General features: G+C 36.5%; 1 long non-coding RNA gene across 1 annotated transcript; it reads right to left on the minus strand.

Moving 5' to 3' along the window:
- Positions 1-1,778: 1,778 nt before the first annotated feature.
- On the minus strand, positions 1,779-5,881 carry LOC111088571. Its single transcript, XR_002613041.1, has 2 exons — positions 5,822-5,881; positions 1,779-2,450 (listed from the first exon to the last, which is right to left on the minus strand). It is a non-coding gene; the product is annotated as an uncharacterized LOC111088571 (long non-coding RNA).
- Positions 5,882-6,633: the final 752 nt, after the last annotated feature.

Below are 6,633 nucleotides of genomic sequence, written 5' to 3' on the forward strand. Positions count from 1 at the left end.
TAGCGAAATAACTTAGATAGTGCATGAAGCTAATTAAGTATACTTTTTTTTACATTTTTAATTCTAACTATTTAGAATGTATTGTTTCATCATTTGGGTACCATCGTGGTTATTGATAATTACAAATGTAAACCCAACAATATCTCATGAGATTCAGCCAGCTTAGGAAATTTAGGTTAGTCTTAAATATATATATCAAGCTAATTATGCAAAACAATCTTTAATAAAAATAGAATAAAAAATTACGTGTATTAAACATTCTAACCAATACAGTTGGTATATGGTTTCAGCATTCTTACACACCACTAGTTCAGTTAACCTTTTCTTAGAGATATACAGCATTTTCATCCTTTAACTCTGTCATGTATATACACACCAGGTAATGTTGATGATTATTGTTATGCGATGATAGCGAAATAACTTAGATAGTGCATGAAGAATCTTGTAAAACCCTTTTGTCCAGTGGCATTAAAACTACGAGCTTTTCTGAGAAGGCCAGGCGGTTAGGGCGCTTAACTTGCAATCTGAGGGTCGCGGGTTCGAATCCCTGTCCCACCAAATATGCTCGCCCTTTCAGCCGTGGGGGCGTTATAATGTGACGGTCAATCCCACTATTCGTTGGTAAAAAGAGTAACTCAAGAGTTGGCGGTGGGTGGTGATGACTGGCTGCCTTCCCTCTAGTCTTTCACTGCTAAACTAGGGACGGCTAGCGCAGATAGCCCTCGTGTAGCTTTGCGCGAAATTCAAAAACAAACAAACTTTTCTGAGATCAAGATCACAGTGAAGCCCAATTACTTTTGCTGGTATGGAAGGTTTATGGAAATTTCTGGTTTGATATTAATGTCACGTAAATTGTATATCGTTACTTCAACAATAAATAAGCACATTTATTTATTTTGGGAAAATTTCAAGGTCGACGCTGTTGTCTATACACGTGGCTGTGATGGTTTATTTAAATATATTGTTTGTATCTCGTAGATGGAGGTACTGGTAGTGTTGCATTATTATTATTTGAACATATATATATATATTTTCATCGTCGTTTCGTTAGATTTGAAGTATATTTGGTATATTACAAAGTGGAATTTTAACCAAGTAGTAATTAATTAATTAAAGTTTTTGTTATTAAGCACAAAGCTACACAAAGGCCTATCTGTACTCTGCTCACCACGGGTATCGAAACCCGGTTTCTAACGTTGTAAGTCCGCAGACATACCGCTGTGCCACTAGGGTCAATTAAAGTTTGTTGGAATTACAACAAAGTTACATATGTGTATACACAAACAACAACTTTACGTATACAGTGGTGCCTGCGTTGGTTTTGGCAGTTTCTTCGAAACGAACAAACAAACAGGAAGATGCAATTAAAATACTTCAATAAGTAGGTCACAATGTAATGAATGTTCTGAATCTCCACCACTTCGTCACACAGCGATCTTGCAGGTTACTGGACATTGGTTTCTGTGTAGTTGTCTACTTTCGTTATGTTCTACACGCTGACCTACTCTGCTGTGACATGTCGTGAAAAGTTAAACTGGTCACATCTTTGTAGAATTGCCCATGTTAGTTCCCGCTTGAAACTCTCTGGCCTTGGAGAAGAGTTGCTAGGTAACAATTGACTCGTTGTTAACATTTAATGGAAATTACTTTAGAATATATAGTACCGACGTTTCGGCACACCTACGTTTTTGAAGAAGGTAAGCGCAGATGTGCCGAAACGTCAATCTTGAGCAATCTTTAGATTTTATGACTAAGTAAAACATCGAATCTACTCTGTGTTACAGCTTATTGGGGTTTTTATTCCAGCCTGTTACATAGAAATGTTAGTAATTAATGCTTTGCTTTTAAATCATGCCAGTGTTTCACTCTACATTGGTGTCTTACCATTACGTAATGCTGTTGTTCTTTATGAATTCCGATCCATATTTCAAGATCATTAAACGTACGTGTCCGCGTACATGTGTTGGTTTGAGTTTCTCTGGAAATTTGTTACAGCAGGTTTCATATGTTGCACGTGATTAAGTAAAACTTTACAAGTTTGTGTGTGTGTTTCTGGCACTGAGTACACTTTGATGCACTTTACCACTGGTTTCTTGCATTAAATTTTATGTTGTAAACATTTTCCGGAAACTTCTGGATGTCTATCCATACCTTTTTCGTATTTTGCGCGCTTCTTTAAAACTCATAAACAAAGCCATCCTAATAACTTAAGACTTGTTGAATCGTCCAACGGAAAACAACAAGAACATACAACAAAAAAAAAATAGGGGGTCTGTTTGTTTGGCTACATTCTTACATTTTTACAAGACAGTTTATAGAAGCTCAACGGAGAAACGCTTATATGGAACATACAGTTAGCAGTAGTACTGGTAGTTAGTTCACTTTGAAGTCTGGTCATCAGAGTTCGAATGAAGAACGACAGAAAGTTGTGTGACTGTACGGAGTTTCTTCTGTAAATAGAGATAAAAAATCATTTAAACATGTAGATACAATAGTCTGTCATAATGTTCCTTATAAAAACAAAATACAGTGTAAATAAAATGTCATGAAGAATGGCATGCCCTAATTTCGTGTGAACCGACATTCCCCTACTTAATGTACTGCGGTTAAGACATAACGCAACCCGATACCCATACGTATTGTACATATAATCATGGTTTAGTACTGGTTGAAGAGACTAATGGCGTCTTCATTTTTAACTCATGCTTATTTCATTACATTTCACACACAGGGACTCTGTTTGAATCGTTCCTTCATTACTTGAGTCAGAAGTCTCGTTTAGATTGTTATCACCATGTTCGTGAATACATGATATTTGTTCTGTAGAACACTGGCTGAAACAGAAAAAGACTTCATGCGCGAGTTTCATTACATCTGCCCTATGTGATATTGCGCACATTCTGTTACACTATGATTATTAATGTATGCTTTCAATTGTGAACTCGAAGAAACTGCACAAATGTTCATTTCTTGCTCGGTTTCTAAAGTTAGCGTAGGATGCCTCACACAAAAGATTAAACATTTCTGAAATTAGGTTAAATGTCACGTGTTTCAGCTAAATTACACGTGTGTTCAAGATTTAATTTCGGAAGCTGCCTTTTCACTTGAAAATAGTGTTAAATATAACATGCATTAATGAGAAGCTTCAAAGTGAAAGATATGGTGCAATGATGATCAAGATATACAAGGCCCACGGCCAGGTACAATATTGTTACGTTTCCGTTTGTTAATTAACTTTCCGTAACTTCGTTCCGACGAAACTTTAGCGACACAAATCCTTACTTAATAAAACTGGTTTATTTTTTCCGAATACAACTTTACGATACACTTATTTTCAACAATCGCATTAAAACAAACGCTATATCAACGAACGTCAATAATACTTCTGACTGCAGTTCAATTACTCACTATCTACACACACATTATTCCCCCGTCACGTTGTCACCCTCTTTTATATACCAGACTACCCTATATCTAGTAAATACTAGAGCATTCGCCAAGGTACAGGATAGTTCTAGAAAATAGGTGGCGCCACACCAGTCACGTCACCTCGATGACGCAACAATATATTTCTTACCTTTTGATTAAATTACTTTTTGTGTCGTGAAGTTAATAATCGTATATCTAATACTGTTATTTGTAACTTGTCCTACCATACCTTAGGTTTCTTTAGATTTAGTGAAATATTTGTTGTTCTCTGGGATTATCTCACGAACGTAAGTAATGATGTTCACTCTCCATTGTACGGTAAGCCAGAAGCTGCTAAATTTTCACAGATGTTACATTACAGAAAGTGTTTGGACAGTACATCATGAGTATATATTACATATCTTATGTTTCGCCGTTATGGTCCATTTTAATTAGGAGTAGACATGTTAATCATAGCCTGGATTCTGTTAGTGACACTTACTACTAATCGTTGGTACACACCTGGTGGAATAGAACGTCACTCCCCCCCCCCCCCCTATCGAAATAGCTTCAAATATGGTGATATTTTGGAATTTCTCGTTTCTTTTAGGCGTTGCCCCAAAATGAACTGAGTAAAATGGCCCATTACGGTTACTGAAAACTACGATTTTCATTAGTGCTTGCAGCCTGTCATCCAGAATATAAAAATATGATAAGGTATTCACGGCTCTCTTAACTCTTACCAGTGGAACAATGACAGACTAGTTAAACAGGCTCAATCCAAGATACTGCCCTGCCAATTTTCCCGACTGTACACAAAATAATCATATCTAAAGCATACTCTATGGTGTTATCAAACCCAGGTCTATCTCTCTGTAGCAAACAGTAATTAGTGAAATTTATTGTCCAACATGATAGCTTTCTGTTTTTCTTCGCGTCATTCTTGGCACAATGATAGTTGACATCTTGAATTTGCGGCTATGATGAGCAGCTAATGAGATGCAGCCCTTATATGGAGTTCCCTGTATACAGTTAATTAATGTGTTGATTTATACAGTTCCGAACTTTCAACCAAGTCCTAGGAGGCGGATTCCACGTGCGGTTACATTTAGAAACTCTTACAAAATTGACATGAACTGAAGAGTGATTTTAATTCTGCCCATACAGGCCGATATTTCACATCAGCACGTCCAGGGAACTTTTTTTTTCCAGTTCATAATGAACTAAATGTCTCGTGGTATCCATTCCTTGAAGCATTTTCATTTCAGTTAACGTCTGTGGCAGCTACAGACGTTTAGACACCGTATGCAGCAGTGCATCTCGGTATTCACATCTAACTTTAGTGGAGATGGGCTCGTCACTGTCTTGGGTATCTAGACCCGACGTATTTCGTAATACGTCGTAGTTTCATGTAGGAAGGAACCGAAAAGGATCATTGGTAAGAATCCGTCCAGTTTCTGAAGTTTGTTAGATAGGTGGAAATATAGGTAGGGTGTAAAAAGCGTATAGGAGATTCGAGAACTATCGCTTGTTAGATGTTAAGATTAATATAATCAGACTTTCAAGAAGATACACAGACTTCTCTGGACCAGGTTTTATACATAATTTACTCGATGACATAGGTAATCACTGTAACTAAAGAAAGCTGACGTCACCTTAATGGATGCTTGTGTTTACTGACGAAATAAACCTTGTTGAGTGTGTAAAGGAAAATGATTTGCTTAATTTAGATAAACAAGCAAATATTGTTTTACAAAAGTAAAATATAACACACTATTCCTAACTTAAACGTTTGTGATGTTAGCTCTTCAATTGCCATTAGCATGGCCTGGTAGTTGAGGCAATCTGAGGGTCGCGGGTTTGAATGCTCGCCCTTTCAGCCTTGGGGGCATTAAAGTGTGACGGTCAATCTCACTATTCATCGGTAAAAGAGTAGCCCAAGAGTTGGCAGTGGGTGGTGTTGACTAGTTGAATTCCTTCTAGTCTATCTCTGCTAAATTAATGATGGCTAGCGTATCTTTGCGCGAAATTTAGATCAAACCAAACGCCCTAAGCAATTCTAACACATATCCTGACGCATTTCGAGAATTTTGTGTCAGTATCGTTTGATTGCTAATAAATACTAGTAAAAACACTCAGCCGAATACTGTGGAATAAATTGTGGAACATTTTTGTATTCCATTTCTGATTACAAAATAAAGATATTTTGTGTGTTACTGATAACATAAAAACCAGGTTTTACTGTGTTACTGATAACATAAAAACCAGGTTTTACTGTGTTACTGATAACATAAAAATCAGGTTTTACTGTGTTACTGATAACATAAAAACCAGGTTTTACTGTGTTACTGATAACATAAAAACCAGGTTTTACTGTGTTACTGATAACATAAAAACCAGGTTGATTACTTACAGTCTCTTTCTTTGATAATCATGTTTTTTCTATCATTCGTATTTATTGTTTTTAATGTGCCCCTGATCATTAACTTTTTTTATAATCAAAACTACCAAAAAGCTGCTCGATGGCCACCTGCACTAAGCATCCCTAATTTAGAAGCTAAAGGGAAGGTCGCCGCTAGTCAACGTCACTCACCGCCAACATTTGGGATACTGTAATAGAACAATGGGATTGATCGTCACATTACAAGCTGAAAGAGCTAGCATATTCGTTGATTAGATCCGAACCTGTGATCCACAGATTGCGAGTCGAGCGCCTTCACCACCAGTCCATGCCAGGCCCAGATTTTGCTGCTAACAGGGTGAAAAGTTGTCTAAACAATCGGTATTTTTTAATTAAACATATTATTTATTACCAATAAATACACGTAGTTGTATCCTTCATACATACAAATGTATCTTTCTCGATAAACATTTTTTTTGCTTGTTTTTGGAATACTTTTTTTCCATACTTTGTACATGAAGAACACAACACAAGATGTCAATGGATTTCTTCATTTTAACTTTTCTGATAACAGATGAGTACACACACACACAAGTAAACAAATATAAAAAAATAAGACGAGGTTTTATAAACTGTTTAGGAATTCGCCTGCAAGCTGCTATAGGCCATGCACAAAGCCCGAGCGATCATTCTAACTTTTTTTATTATTTTCAAACTGAATTATCAGTCTGTATGTTTTGTTGTGCCACCTCCTAACCACTTCTGAACCACAACTCAAAATTATCGTTTTTTAGTATAATATATTGTCTACCTGTTTTAGAGCA

This window comes from Limulus polyphemus, unplaced genomic scaffold (genome assembly GCF_000517525.1).
Source record: "Limulus polyphemus unplaced genomic scaffold, Limulus_polyphemus-2.1.2 Scaffold4030, whole genome shotgun sequence".
Taxonomy (NCBI): Eukaryota; Metazoa; Arthropoda; class Merostomata; order Xiphosura; family Limulidae; genus Limulus; species Limulus polyphemus.